We start from the raw sequence: 16,735 nt of genomic DNA on the forward strand, positions 1-16,735 counted from the left end.
GGGGCTATTTCGTGGGCACTGAACATCAGATTTTTATACAGAGGATGATCCATTGAGAGATGGTTATCTTTTGAAATGCCTTTTCTTTCTTTACCCATGGAAATGGAATGAAGAGTTGGCCGTCCACTCGGAAATCTTTGGTGTGATCAATATAGAAGAAAAACGCTCTTTTTGGATCCAGGCGGTGGAGTCTCTTCTTTCTTTTTTGTTTTGTTTTGAAGGATGAGGAGGGAGAAAAAAATAAGGTAGCAGGTGTGATATTTTGCTCGATATGAAAAGGTATCAACACCACTGGTAAAACAGGATGCTTGAATCCTCAAACCCAGTTGGTCTGGGAAAATGAACTGTAGGAAGAGTTAACTAAGAGTTCTTGTTACTTGCTAACCCTCCTGGCAGGTGGCATCGCCTAAAGGAAGGCCGTTTTAAGAGTTATGACCCACAGAGGCTAGCCACTTCCCCCTCCCAAAAGGGGAACACATGAGGAAGGAAAGAACTACATTTAAGTCCCACTAGGGCATAATGAAAGGTGTGGGAGGAAACCAATGCAGTAAACCTTTAAGGAATCTAGTCACAAAAGGTGAATTGAACAGCAACCACAGAAAGGCAGAAATGGAGGACAGATATCCCTTGAGATTGTCCAAAGAAAACCCTTGCAAGGCCAGGAAAAGAACAAACAAGAGAACTTCAGTCAAGGGTGCAGACAGAGGATCAACTGATTTACACGTATACCAAGCCACAAATTTGGCCCATTCGAAAGCAAAAATAAATTTAGTGGAGGAACACCTGGCTGCCAGGTTGACATAACAATTCAGGAGGGAGATCAAACATCCTTAACTGTTGCTGCTCAATCACCCGTCATGAAGATGGAGAGTGGACAGTTTTGGGTGCAGTACCCTGCCCACCTTCCTGTGACTGAAGATTCTTCCGAAGAGGCAGCATGACTGGAGGACAGATACTAATGCTCACGAGTCCAGGACACTATACTCTATGTGCCAAGTCCAGAGCCACTTGGATGACTTGGATTCAGTCGTTCATAGTCTTCGTGAGAACTCTGGATAGGAGTGGTATCGGAGGAAAGGCGTACAGGAGTCCAGAGCACCACTAATGACCAAATGTGTCTGAGAGCGAGTGCCACCATGGAAACTCTAGGGCAAAGAAGTACTGACATTGTATGCTATCTGCGGTGGAAAATAGATCTAACCAAGGATCTCCCGTATCTTAGAAGAGACATTACACCACCTCTGGATGGTGATGGAATTTGTGAGTTCCTGGGTATAGAAGGTTGATTTTGTCCACTCTGGCGTTCAGAGAAACCACCAGGTGCTGATCCACCAAGGAAAGGCCCGGATGTTCCAGCCATGTCCAAAGGCACAAGGCCTTCTGGTAAAGGGCCCACAACCCCACCCCGCCCTGTTTGCTGCAGTACCACATGGCAGAGGTGAACCCTTGTGCTAACCTTCCCCTGATTGAGGTAATTCAGGCTTTCAATGCCGGTCAGATTGCTCTCAGTTTCAAGAGACTGATGTGGAGCTGAGACTCTTCTAGAAACCAGAGTCCTCTGACCTCCACCTCTCCAAGGTGGCTGCACCACCCAACAAGCCCACTATGAACTCGGGGTAAAGAAGAGAGAGAGGTCTAGCTCTGAACCAGTCCCGGCCCATAAGCCACCACTGCAGGTCTGTTGCAGTTGCCACCGTTATGTGGACCAGGTTGGAGAGATTTCACTGATGCTGTGCCCACTGGATCTTTCGATCCCACTGCAAAGTCTGCATATGGCAATGAACATGTTTTACCAACAGGATGCATGAGAAGATTGGACCCAGCAGCCTCCGAGTCAGCCTCAAGAAATCCTAGATAGGGGCTGAAACATCACAACCATAGCCCGAAAATCCTGAACTCACCGTTCCAGGGGATAACCCCAAAACTGCACTGTATCCAGAGTACCACCAGTGAAAGCGAGTGTCTGAAAGGGAGCCAGGGGTGACTTTAGCATCCATCACTTTTTTTTGCACGAAGAAGGTAGTGGGAATAGCAGCCACAACCTACTTTTGATGCAGGCACCCTCTTGATGGCCCTTTAGCCAGAAGGGCCATCGAGAGGGTGCCTGCATCAAAACGCCAGTGCTGCCTGTTGCAAGAGGCAAGGTGGTCCTCCATGAACTGACCTGGAGATGGAGGGAGTGACGGGCAGAGTTTGTTGGAATGGAATGGATTCACCCGACGGGACTATCTGAAGCACCCATTTGTCTGATACTATGTCCCTCCATTAGTGCAGATGGTGAGGGTTGAGGGAAGCGGGCTGGGCGAACCTATGGCTGTGGGCTCAAAAGGCTTATGGGGCTCTGTCTCCAATTCACACCTTGATGGCCTGGTCAGAGCTGGAAGCAACATCGGTCTAGCTTCGTATTGGAGCCAGGAATCACGATGGGTTCTGCACCACTGATAGGTGGCACTGGAATGCCCCCCCCCCCCCAAGTGGTTGTGATGTCGCAGTAGGAGCCGATCCACCAACTGAACCTAAGAGTTTAACTGGTGCAGAAAGTGAACTCACCAGCAGAGTGAACCTAGTTTCTGACAACAGCTGCACAGGCACCACCAGGTTGGGATTTGTGGTGTCAGTCCCTCGCATCATCTGAGGAATGGAAGCAACACAGAGAAGTCGAAGAGCGCTTTAACTTTTTGGCCTTCTTATGGGACTTACCTGAAGAAGTCCTGGAATGGGACGAAGATCTATGCAAGCAACTCCAGGAGCAGTCCCAAGACCTCCCAAGTGAGCAGGACCCAGAGCAGCACCATCACATGACGAGCAGTCTTAAGTTTCATAGCCCACTCGCATGGTCTTCGGTTTAATTGACTTTCACTCATGACACCAGGTGATCTTTTTCAAGACACCACAGACAAAGTGGGGTCTGTCACCGACATTTGTCGGTGGCAGGCTCCACAAGGCTTGAACCCAGTGGGTTTCTTCAGAGACAGTGACACAATGTCACAAAAAAGGCACATTAGTTGTTAGACAAAAATGTCTAAGTCAGTCAAAAAGTGACTGAGGGGAGTCTCGATCAGAGGGGATGGCGTGAAGAAAGAACTGACGTCAGTGAGCAGTGTGACGCTCACATAGGCATTGCACAGGTCACTTCTAGAGTGGGCCGTGCACAAATTAAACACAGAGTCTAACTACACCACCTACCAGTGCACAAGGGCAACTGCTCAAAAACATTCTGTATCCAATCTGACACCTAGGTATGTTCTAAGGTAGGAAATCTGCAGCCAAATAGTATTTTAAAAGTCAGGATTATTTTAAAGAGTTAAATGACTGTAGTAAGGATGAACAAAATCATCTTATATTGAGAGGGCTGGTCCCCCATCCTGAAAAAAGGTCCTTATTGAAAAGCGAGAATGTAAAAAAATAAAAATAAAAAATACTGCAATGTCTAGTCACCATTGCAAGAGGGGGTAGTAAAAACCCAGAATGGCCAAATCCTGTTTTCCAGTGTGATGTGCACAGGGCTCTTGAGAAGTTGTGAGCGTACAGCAAGGTCACAGGCCATGCATGCCCTGTGGGCAGAACCTGCAGGGAAAAACAGAATCTTAATGGGCTAGAGTTGGGCAAACCAATAAAGCACTAAAAGCCTGTACACAAGTCAATCCCTGAAACTCTTTGCCATGTAAGTCATGCAACAAACAAAGTAGAAGATGATAAAATCTCTTTAAGAATTAAAAAAGCAGATTGTTTTTAAAAAGCGAAAGCGTTGACATTAATAAGTCATGCTTCCATGTGCAGTGGAGGTTTCTCTTGTTAGTATTCCTCCCCATGTTTGTGGGAGGCATAAGTCCCCCCCTTTACAGCAATGCCTCTCACAAACCTACTGCTGCTCATGTTGCGCCACCAGTAACCACTGTGGCTAGTGGGTCTATCCCCGGGGCATAATTTACACAAATATTTATATGTGTATACACACAACCAACTATACATACATTTACAAACTTAGTGGCAGACGTGTGTGTGTAATATATATATATATATATATATATATATATATATATAAAAATAATCTCCTCAGGGGCCCTCCCCAAGGGAAAAACGCATTCCTCAAAAACAATATGGGCCCACCAGGGGGTCAGCCAGTTCAATTTGATGTATTTAGTGAGACCTGTAGTGTTTGTATTCATAGTTGGTATTTAATCTCCTTCATGCGATGAATATGTGTGGCTGGTGCTTGGTTGGGCATGTGTGTGGACTGGCGCTTGGCAGGTGGTGTGTGAGTGCTGGTCCTTGGTTGGCAGTATGTGAGGACTGGTAATGGCTGGCAGTGTGCATGGACTGGCGCTTAACTGGCAGTGTGCGTGGACAAGTGCTTGGTTGGCGGTATGTGAGGGCTGGAAGTGTGCATGGACTGGCGCTTGACTGGCAGTGTGGCCTGGTGCTTGGCTGGCGGTGTGTGAGAGCTGGTATTTGGCTGGTGGTGTGTGTGTGTGTAGTGACTTGCTGCTGGTCACTCAACACACACTGCCAGCCAAACACCAGTCTACACACTCAGTCAGCTGCCAGGCGGTGTGATTTCTGTGTCAGTCCTGCATGCGTATGAAAGTGATGGGCCATGAATGGCTCTGTTTGTTGATGTGGGTGTTGTAATGTGCTGGGCCCGCAGCTGGCGGTGTGAATGGTGTTGTGTATGTTGTGTGTGAAAGGTGTGTAAATGGAATGTAAAGCAGCTGGTGCCTTGTTGTGGCTTTACACCTACAAGCTGTGAGTCATTGGTTGTTTTTTCAGTTTCAATTATCAACAGTGTATTTTGTTTTTGTGAAAGCTCTTGTTAATACAATTTACATTTTGAATCTTCAACTCGCCCTTGTAACAAATCCAACCAATATGTGTGTGAACTTGAAAAATAGATGGTTGTGCAGTAATATTTGTCTTTTCTGTCTTTCTCTGCCACGGTGAACAGTATCTCTAGGGAAAATCTACCAACTCTAGATATTTTTGTGAACGAGACACCAGGGGACTCAAGGGTGTCTCTCGTTGATCCCACAAAGCACTGGAATCGGCTGGGAGCCTCAAACTTCCTGCAACCCAGTTTTTCCACATATCCCCTGATACAAATGATACCTCACCTCGGTTGAGTGGGCCTATTGTCCGCTAAAGTGCAGGATCCAAGACACAATGTGGCAACATCAAAAAAGGGGTAGCTGCAGTTTTTGGGCATGAGTTTAGCGGCCACCCAGGAAACCCTACCAAACTCGGGCATTTCTGAAAACTAGACACCCAGGGTAGTACAGGGCGATGTGTCTCTCGTGGATCTCAAAGTTCCTTACACTTAATGCCTGCAATTTACATTCTCCTTGCATTTCTGTGCCATATTCTTCCAGAATCAGAAGGAATTCACAAAATTCCTACCACTCAGCGTTTCACCACTTGTCCCAATAAAAATGCTGCCCCACTTGCAAGGCTGAGCTTAGTGCCCACGACAAGAACGGATCAAACTAACATCAATGGGACACTAATGGACCTTGGTTTGATCTAGTCTGTCGTGGGCACTAGGCCTACCCACAGAAGTAAGGTACCATTTTTATTGGGAGACTTGGGGAATGACGGTGGACGGATGTTTATGGCTCCCTGCAGATTCCAGAACTTTCCATCACAGAAATATGAGGATGTGTTTTTTTTAACTTAAATTTGAGGTTGGCAAGAGATTCTGGGTTAAGTTAGCCCACCCTGCATATAAATAGGTGTCTAGTTTTCAAAAATGTACAGGTTGGCTCGGTTTCCCCAAGGTGCCGGCTGAGCTAGGTTCTAAAATCAAGAGCTAGCCACATTGGAAAAAAGGGTCAGTTTTCATTGAAAAAAATGTGATGTGCCCATGTTGCTTTTTGGGCCATTTCCTTCGCGGGCACGAGGCCTACCCACACAAGCGAGGTACCATTTTTATCACAAGACTTGTGGGAACATAAAATTGTAGAAAATTTGTTAGCACCAGTTCGATTTTGCTGCATGTGTGCCTTCCAAATGTAAGCCAGCATGTGTGCCTTCCAAATGTAAGCCAGTGTGTAAGAAAGATTCTACTTTGAAACATACCCTCTAAATCATATGCTAGTAAAGATACCCATAAATTCAGTGATGTACAAAAAAGAAAAACAGCTCCTAAACTCTATATCTTGCACTCATTTCAGAAATACATAGCTTTCCATGTCACCCATTTTTCACTCTGCCTATTTCGCTATACAAAGTGCTCTATACTCTGTACTTAATGAAAAAACATTGTACAGAGTAGCTCAGTTAACTCTGGGTACCTTGGGTTTCTGGGGAACCTACAAACCCTATATATCACTGCAACCAGAAGGATTAAGCAGACATAATGGTATATTGCTTTTGTAAACTGGCTATCGTGACAAATTTACAGATAAAAATGTTATCACAAATGCCACTTTTTTCCTACTCGTTTTCATTATTTCTTTACTTCAACAGTTATTGTTAGGAAAGCCTTACGGGATTGACACATTACCCTTTGTTGAATTTGGAATTTTGACTACTTTTCAGCAATCTACAGCTTTTCTTGGTCACCCATGTGTTTTACACTGGTTTCCACCACAACTGGAAGGTGGTTTAGGGCACAAAAAAATAGGAAAAAGGGACTATCTCTTAGAAAAATGTGATAACTGCGGTAAGAAATTAGATTTTATGATTCAGTTCTGCATGTTCCTGAAAATTGGGAAGATGAGGACTTTAGTACAGCAAACGGTTTGTGGATGACATTTTTAGGAAAAAACCCAGACACTTATCAGAAGCACTTTTCCCCTATTTTTCTCAAAAATCTCAAACTTTTGCTATATTTTGCTTTTTTTCGTCTGTCCCTCCAGAGAAATCCACAAACCCTGGTTACCTTTAGAATCCCAAGGATTTTGGAAAAAAAGGACACACATTTGGCTGTAAACCTTAGGTTGAAAAGAAGTTATGGAACCCTAATTTAGAACTACCCCAAATATCCAGCAGGGAGGAATAGAGAGGAGAAGGTCCAGCAGCTAAGTGGTTAAATAACCAGTATGTTTCTACTAGGCCAGGCTGCGGGAAGCAGACTCCGATTCCATCCACTGCTCAGAAAGGCAGGGGGAGTGCTGCACATGGTCTCTGTCTGCAAGCGTTTACTGTTTTATAAAAGGCAGTCTGGGACGCCTGCCATCTGTGGCATTGACCAAGCCACAAAAATGTACCACATTTCTTCCTGGTTTCCTCTGGGCCCGTCTGCGTGGGTGTTAGCTGCTCGCGGGTGCAAGCAAAAACACAAAGTTCATGTCTGATGAGTATTTTGCACAGTTTACAAGAGCAAAACAATCTGTGCCTGCGCAATGGACGTTGGTCACAGAGAACATATACGTTTATTCCATAAACATATGCAACGAAACAAAAGAACGGTTGAATACAAAGGTTTTCTCCAACTACACCTACTAAATTGTTTCTTTTCTGTTTTTTTAAGCTCATAAGTGCTGGCAAGCAGCCATCTCCACTACTGCTTCATATCCATCCCCGCCAGTAGACTTCACAAAAGATCTGCACACTAAAATGCAGCTAAAATGTGTCTATGTACTTCATTAACGGCATATATTTCACTACTGTTAGGGGCACTGGAATTACGTGATTCTGCTGCGCTCTCGGCAGGATATGCCGAGTTTGCCACACAATCCATCATTATCTGCTGCATAATCTGCAGATTTTAACAAAAAAAAATCGCTGTTTCTAGCTCAAACGGATCAAAAGTTGCTAAAAAAATAAATAATAACTCGGTAATACGTGTTACTGCACAGTTGAAGGCCCTTCACAAAGGTCGACTGGTCTTCTTTCAGTTCCTTATAGCTGTATTTGAGTGTCAGATTGGTTCTGAAGAGGTGAAATCTTTGCCCAGATACTATTAACGTCAGTGCTTTAAATGGGACGGTACTGTCCGGTACTGAGTGCAGTCACTTGTTTATGTTGAGAGGGAGAGTACCGGCACTTCTTTAAAAAAAAAAAAATAAAAAAACTAATACTTTTCACTGGAGAGTACCGCCACTTCTCAGAAACAAGCAGGCACTCTTGTTCAGAGTACCTGCACTTCTATTTTTCCATTTCAGGCACTGATTAAGGAGTAAAAAAAAAAAACGCAAAATGAGATAATACTATTAAACAATGTACCGCATAACTTGGTCCTTCCCTGTGGCTTAAGTCCAGTGGACCTGCCTACTGTACATCCAGAACACACAGCTATGCCCTTACAAGCTACTATCACCCAGTGGCGTTCCAGTACTGAGGCCGAAGACCAGTATACTGCGGAAGTACGGCCCTTAGACAGTAAATAAAAGTCGAGACGCACACTTTACAAATATGGAGAGCATGTGTCATGTTCCTCTACTTGCCAGTCCTCACACTACGAACCTTCCAATATTCCAGGCGTAGTAAAGCATGGAATTGATACAGTACACACACTACAAACGACGCTGCCGAGTCCTCTTGTCTAATAAAAATACCGGGCCTTCATCCACTGCACCACAAGAATAGGAATCCATATACACCTGTTTCAATTCTGGTACTTCGTTCCATTGTGCCACCCCGTTAAAACAAAGAACACTGAGCCGCTTTGTATGGTTACTTGAAAATGAGCCTTTGTAGTTGAAAGTATTAGCGGCCAGTATATGTAAGGTCCTATACCTCACAATCAGCTCTGAATTACCATTTCTCCCAAACACCACACCACAAGAGTAGTGGTTTGCAGGAGAACAGTTGAATAATCATTGGATTTGCAGAAAACATGCTTAGATCTCACTATTTTACAAGTAGGCCCTTTCAATTCCGACAGCAGGGCAACAGATTACCTTTCGAAAATGGGGAACGGCATCCGTTTATGCCATGCCAGGACGAGTCACACATTTTACCTGGATTTGCAACTCAGCATCTGCTTTTGAAAAGGCATCCACCGCATAACGTTCGGAAATTGTATATTCTGCAACCCGAATAGCTACCTAACACCCTTTAGACATACGGACACATTTCTGCAAACCATGGTAGTTACCCTTCTTACAGTGGAGTGGGCATAGGCCCCTATGGGGAGCCTAGCCTCTTGTGTGTCAAAGTAACAGACAATACAGGACACAATCCAAGGACAAATGGTAGCTTTGGGTCTTTTCCTACCATTCGCATTCCTAGACATGCTGCAAATAGCCACGAAAAGTCCCAATTCTTGGAAAAATCCAACAAGGCTCCTGCAGACCCCATCTGTGGCCAAAGGGCAGAAAGGAGCTACAAGGACCTAACCATAGCGTTGAGTTAACTCCCTTTCATACTATTGGGGATCATGGGATTTTAAAGACTAAACGGGGTTACGCCCCCACTCATGAATATCACAATATATCACTAGAAAATCCCTAGGTCTGTAGCCAGAATGGAAAAAGGCAAAAGAGGAAAGTCAATGAAAAGTGTATCAGTTATGTGGCCTAGCTGTGAAAGGGTATCCCCCCCTTCATAGAAGGGATTCTCCCACTCACCTAGAGGTGGCATGCTTCATCATAGGGAACCTCTTCACACTGTGACAACACAAATTACACTTCAGGATACAAACCCTTCCTCTAGGAGAGGGGAGCTCTTATGGATGTTTTCAAGAGGTTTTTACAACCTATGTTGGAGAACATGGTGTGGTGTGGATGGCAAAGTATTAACTAGTGTGTAAAAAAAACAAACGAATGTAAAGAAGAAAGCAGTGGAGTGCCTTAAAACAAACTCAAGAGTATGCAAACAGTTTTATTTATGCATCTCTGGGTCAGGATTAAAACCATGAAAGCACAGGATCAATACCTCAGCCTGTTCTTGTTTAATAAAAAAAAGGTCGCCTTGTTTCTGTCTTTCACCCTCAACAGAGGTGTGGCGGCTTTCTTCAGGACCTAACATAAATTTCAGCCCTGCTGTGAACTAGAAAACAAGAGAACCAATCAGTGTACTATAGTGTACTCAACACAGTCCAGTGGCTCCTCGCTGTCATCAAAAAGTATGGCGCGGTTACTGGAGTCCACTGGCAGAACCCGTTGTTAGTCGGGTTGAATACCTCACCTCAGGCCTGTCGAGGAGCTCAGGGGTGCAGTTCACCTCTGACACGCTGCATTGGTATACATGCTTGTACATGCATCTATGATGGTGTGTCTTCAGCAATTGGGCCCTTCAGGGAGTTCTGCTTTGGCAGAGATGTGGCTCCTCTTCCCAGCATCAGGAGCGGCAGTACCAGTCTTTTGAGCACACTTGAGCAGACTGCCAATTGGCATAGTGATCTTGCAAAAGCCTTGGTGGAGTTACCAACACAAAAATAAGTTAAGTAGAGAAGCCCCTCACATTTCAGGTTGGTCCTGTCTTCGATCTCTATGGTAGTCTGCTTTCTTTGGGTGTTCACTACAATGAGAACACGCTAAGCTTCTACCTCATGAGCAATCTTGCTTCCTGCATGGCCAGGCACTCCCTTTCTCAGCAGGCAGACAGGCCTCTAGGCACTATAGGCAGAACCGCAGCTACTCCAACAAAAAGTGCTGACTTCTGCTGACGTTCCCTAACCTCTGGAAGGCTGGCAGTCAGGCATACATCAAGCACGTTCGCAGAACAGCTCTCTGAGTACTTTGGGCAGAGCATTTCCATCATTGGTCAAAAAGAACTTGGAATGATTCACTGATGCTGGAGTCTCAAGCTCTGAAATGACTACTGATGCTGAAGATTAACAGATAGGGTCAACTTATGAGTTCAATTATGATGGCGACAAACTGTGGCTATATTGAAATTCTGGTATGCATAGACTGTTTATGATTTGGTTACATTATGGTACTATCATGTGTTGGGAACCACTGTAATGCTCCTCTTGATAAGCTAATTTTGATATATATTTCTACCTGTGCAAGTAACTCTCCTTAGAGGTTGGTACCTGAAGGGCCTTATATGTTTTGCACTGTATTGTTTTTATTTGGTTCTATTTGTATAAACTCAATAAAAAGAGCTCATTAAAAAACAAAAAGAACTTGGACTGGAACTAAGGTGGGGTGGATTGGACAATAGCTTTATTGCACATTTTCCAGATAAGGCACATGGGCTCATTATCTAAGATTTCAGAACTGGTTTGGGGGGGGTTTCCCTTTCAGGTGCAATTTTATTTTTGTTACTCAGGCACAGTCTTTGCACAAAGTGATGGCTCCCACAAGAAGTAGCAAGGGGACTGGTTGTAAAAACTAATAATCAGACATGGGCATAACAAAGTGTGAGATTTCTGCAACTGGCTGTCATGAGCCATCCTGAAGCAGCAATCAAAGAGGGACAAAAGGGTAGGTCCTGCCTAGAAGGTTCTTCACCATTCACAAGAGAACTGCAGTCCCACTCCTCACTTCTACCATTCACCAAATAGCAGTGCTCAGGAAGAACTATAAAGCAGCCTTTTGCTAGTGAGGTGCTCATAGATTTTTAAAGAAAAGCCATGTCTCCATTTTCCTTCCCTGGATATCAGCACAAGGTTCTTGATGTGCACAGTAGACTACACAGAAAAAGGTCTAATCACACCAAAGATTCAGAAAACACAATAGGCTTTCAACATCAATTTATGAATCGAACACTGGGCATGGAGAGTAGTCATGTGGAAGGGAAGGGATCTAGGCACAGAGGCCTAGATCCCTTCCTGGTAGGTGGCCTGTTCTGTGTGCGACTCTTCATGTCACAGAACAGGCCCTCTACCAGGAAGGGATCTAGGCCTCTGTGCCCACAAACGAGACACTAGGGCCAAACAAAATGCAGCTGAGCACGTCGATGTAGGGTGACAGAGTGGACAGCATCTTCATGTTGCTTCCTGCTAGACAGAATGGGCACTTTGTCCCAAAGAAGCTACCATAGGTATAGAGGTCCCTCCTTCTGTTTCATGCCTTACAGTGTCAGAGGAGGGTGAGGGGAACATATGGGGCTTTGTAGGACAAGGAGAGCAGGTCCTCTTTTGGTGTCTGTACTTATATCAAGGATCAAAGGAACAATGGAGTTATTTGGAGTCTATTTGTTCAGGTGTGATATTACGAACTGCAACTTACCTTTGCGGATTTTCTGCAAGGGTCAGACCATGATTCAGAGTTAGCTTTTGGGGCAAGAGATATTAAGCTGTATCAGCTTTCAGGTTACAGAGTTATCATTAAATGTCCATCTTCCCATGCTTTCTAATTGCACTCCAGCAGCCTGACATTTAAGCTCACTACTGTCTTTCCCTCTATAGGTTTTGCTTGTCGATAGCACATGCTCTGTCGTTGTGAGACTTATTGTTTACTGTAAGAGGCTTGGAGTCCAGCCATTCCATATCGTTCATTGGCTTCACTGTTACTCTTATTTTCTGCCTCCTAACTGGCCAGTGCTTGCTGATCTCAATTCCTGTTTTTTTGTTTGAAGCATGAAGTACTGATTGACTTAGGTTGATTAGTGTCCTTAAGCTGTTCGTCCACTGCTCACTGTTTTCCAGGTACTATTTGTTTTGTCCTCAACCGCCACTGCTTATTCTTCTTTAACCATACCCCCGCACTTTGTCCGTGTTGCTTCTTACTCTCCTACACGATACCCTTGTCTGTGTTGCTTCTTTCCTCCCACTGTCCAAGTTGCTTCTTCCCTGACACATTTCACCCTCTTTTTGTCTTTCTTTTCCCCACCCTTAACCATTTAAAAAAAAAAATTGTAATGGCTGCACCATTTTTTTTTTTTTTTTTTACAGGCCTGCTGTTTTTTTTCTAACAACATTTAGACGTACTACACAGCCACGCTGGTATGTAACATGGCTAAAACAGACTGGCAATGACAATGGCAAACCTAATAGCTTTTGCATAGACAAGACTGATTGGCTTTACCAAGGCTTCTTTTCTTTACCGCCTTTACTCTGCTCCTTGCTAGCGGAGTCAAGCTGATGGTCAGCGGGTCAGTCTAGTGATTAGCGTTTAACTGACTCCCCAGCCAGTCACCACTATTAGCCTGGAATCCTTCTGGCAGTCTACTGCTCGGCCTCTTAAAAGGGTTGTGGTGTTCACTTGTCTGCTTGTGTTTTCACGTTTGCACCAGAGTAAATAAACTGGTGCTGATGTCAGTGCTGCTCTTAAGCGCTGATTTTGAACTCTTTATCACTTGACAATCAGTGATCATTAGGACTCAGGCACTATGATATAATTCTGTAGCAGGCAAATGTATGTCAGATATGGCGTGGAATAAATTATACAGTTTGCAACTTCCTTCACGAATGTATTTGTGTCTATGGGTTTTTATCAACTTCTTCATGTTGAGCTGGGAAACCTTGCTTTGTTCAAATGTTTTACCACGTTTTACTGCGATATTAGGAGATAAATGGGGGAAGACCGGTTTTAAATTGAACTGCCTGACTTCATGGTGAGGTTGGTTCGTCTATCAGAGAACCTGGGGTATCTTCATTTCATTTAACATTTAATGCAATCATTATAATGCAATCATCTATTGTAAACGTCACAGCACTATTGGGTAACTTTTTTTGTATTATGGTGTCATCTTGAAACGTTTTCCCTCTCACAAGCATAGCTCGAAATAGCATGTGATTTTGTTTACACTAAAAAATTCCCCGCAAATTCATGTTGATATATGTCAAGGCTAGGTGTGATCAGGGCAGGGCACAAAGCTCTATTCCACAGCATATTTTGCTTCTTAGTTCTTTCTTGTCACAGACTACCTTTCATGGCTTGGCAGTTTTTAGGTTGAAGCCTACCAGACAGCTGCTCTTAGCTGTCTGGTTTGCTAATGACATCTTGGGGTCATTCTGAAAGCTTCTCTGGGAAGTCATTCCACCCATTGCTTACCATTTGCTTTGTGATGTGTAACTCACATTTGCTTGTTTTCTATTTGCTGGCTTTTTTTTTTTAGGCTCTCCAGCTTGAATTAGTCCCTCCCGTGGAGCATACCCTGTTTACTGTATCCTTCCATGAGTGCTCGCTTACTATGAACAGGCCTTTAAATCTTGTTCTCCACAACACTCCACGCCCCTCTACAACACACTCCTCTACGCCACTAACTTTTAGCCATACTTAACAGCATCCACACTGGTGTACAACAGGGCTAAAACACATTTGCAACGCATATAGCTCTCCCGCAGGTGAGACCTATTGGCTTTCCAAATACCGGTTTAATTTTGGCTGTTGCATCTTTATTCTTAGTGTGTGCAGTTACTAGGGTAGCACAGCTCACCTGATATTACAGAGAAAAAACGTTACTACAGTTGCCATTTTATTTGCCCCCTGCCACCCACCCACACCAGCAGGGATGATGTTCAGTGGGTTTGTGATATGGACTCAGGATTGTTGTGGTCAATAGCAGGAAGGAGCTGGGAAATCCCCAGGCCCTTTTCACACCGTGCTAGTAAGATGGCTTAGTAGGGAAACACAAATATCTTAGAGATCTGTGGGAAGCTTACATTACACAATAAATATGGCATCTCCTTGTTGAAAGAATTACATTTCGTAGGGACAATTACTAAAGGAATTGCATTCATTCTTTTCTTAACTGCAGAATGCTACCATTCTGCATAGAATTTGTGATAGCTGTAGCGAGGTGCAGGGGGAGTCGTTGTGAGAATATATATTATATATATATATATATATTTATATTTATTTATTTAGTTTACCCTGTGGCACTTCCCACTGGGTAGTCATAATTAGGACCTAATTTTCACAGGAAAAGCTTTTTTTTGGTTTGCTTAGGACTTTGGTGCCGCTTGGCGTACATTCGATAAAACATAAAAAAAAAAAAAAAGGGTCTCATCCACCTCAGCTCCTTTCTGGAATGTTTCGGAATGATCCATCAAGTGGGGGTCATGAAAAAGAGGTGGGGGAGGGGGCGGTCCCCAAACACGTTTTCCCCATCATCTTTCCACTGGAAAATTTAACAGATACCACAAAAACTGCTGAACAGAATTATAGGAGACTGAGCTGGGCAAATGTGAAGACTGTCCTTGGTCTCACTCTGACATGACGAAAATATTAGGATGGTAACCCAGGTTAAGTTAAGGAACTGTAAAGAGATAAAGTGGATTGGTGCTGATGCCACCTTTGGACAGTTTCAGCTTTTTTTGTAAGGATTCCAGTAGTTTGGTGAACTTGCGGCTGACACCTGGATCGCCTTTAGGCTAACCCAAACTGAGCAATCGATTAACTTGTGACACAGTTTTATCCACAAAAGAGTTGTCAAAATCATTTATACTGTGTCACGTATGCTAAGATCACCGATGACCTCAAGGGCTAGGCGTAGCAGGATTCACATACAGTCAGGCACTTGGGACATCACGCAAGTGATATCCCTGTTCCAATACCATCTCAAAAACACATGGTGCAAAATGTATTCACTCCCTCAAAAATAAAGCCTAGGAAAGGAACTCTTTCTTGTCTCTTAGAAAAATCTGAAAAGCTACAGACTCTGAAAAAAGACATCATGGTGTGCACCGCTACCCTCATATTCGTTATCACATGCGCTGGTGAGGCATTTTTGAAATCAATTTAATAGCCGTCCTTACAGTTCCCACCCTGAGTCTGACTTGCCAAACTAAATGGAACAAAGAGACTAACATACACAGGATATTTGTGATTAACAAGCTGTAGTTATTTTGCTGGTTCGGACCTTAGAGATAGATTCCTTTAAGGTTAGGACCATCTTGTGGCCGAAATACTGCTTTCACCCCACTATGACTGACAAGAAAGCTGCAGTGGGATGTTCCCAGCAAGCATTTTTGCTGCATGAGCTATATAAAAGGACACTGTAAATTTCATAAAACCTTTATACATATGTATAGCAAGTTGCTTATTTCCGTCACTTAATCTCACCGCTGTATCATTCACCACCCTTCAACGCTGTTCAACGTACCCGACCATACCACATAGCAAAAAGAAACACTCCTGCTTCAATGCAATGTAATTAACAAGCATTTGCAATGCAATAGGTCTTGCATTGGCTTGAGTTAGAGCTTTTGTCGTTGTAAATGCATAACTGGACTTTTCTTGCCACATATATTGGTCAACCCTGCTGCATAATTTGGTCCTCTCTGCCACATAATTCCAGTGACCCACCATATAACTAAAGTACTTCCATTTACCTTCTTCCTCTATCTGCAGCAAAAAAATGAATATACTGCCATTATTTATCACATTTGTTTATATTATTTTGGGGTCCTCCTAACGTAGTCTGGGGACTCATATGACCTAGGCAGAAAGAACAGGTCGTGCAGAGAGTTATGGGCAAAAATGTTTTGAAAAAGGAATTCCATGCAAACCGAGTGCAGTGAATATTGTAGTATCTTAACTCTAATGCTCAGAACAGCCCCTAGAGGACACCATAATAAAAACAACATTTCTAAGAAACATGGTCATGTAACCTATAGTCAACCCCTAGGGGGCATAACGACATAAAAGCAAAATGGCAGAAAGTAATTCAGTGTGGCCACATATGCAGCCACTATGGGGCGCACTGCCTTACACATTTTCAGGCCGAGTGCAATACTATTACAAACAAGGCATTTAAAACGCAAACTACTCTCAGCTGTAAAACAAAAGTTCCAGCCAGGAGAGAGCTTAAAAAGACACAATGTTGGGAGAGGTTACTATTTTGGGGTCCCTCCAACCTAATGTGAGAACCCAGAGATGGCATATATAGTGTGTGTGGTGCTGAACGCTTTGGTGGTGGTCCCATTGTCGTAGGACCACTACGGAGGGAGTTATGT

At 43.8% G+C, this 16,735-nt stretch overlaps 1 protein-coding gene across 5 annotated transcripts in view; it reads right to left on the reverse strand.

Annotated features, from left to right (window-relative positions):
- The window catches only part of LOC138292399 (cyclic AMP-dependent transcription factor ATF-7-like), a 679,599-nt gene that overhangs the window by 337,482 nt on the left and 325,382 nt on the right, over positions 1-16,735 (reverse strand). The gene's annotated exons all lie outside the window — the stretch shown is intronic.

Source organism: Pleurodeles waltl, chromosome 4_2 (assembly GCF_031143425.1).
Source record: "Pleurodeles waltl isolate 20211129_DDA chromosome 4_2, aPleWal1.hap1.20221129, whole genome shotgun sequence".
In the NCBI taxonomy this organism is placed as follows: Eukaryota; Metazoa; Chordata; class Amphibia; order Caudata; family Salamandridae; genus Pleurodeles; species Pleurodeles waltl.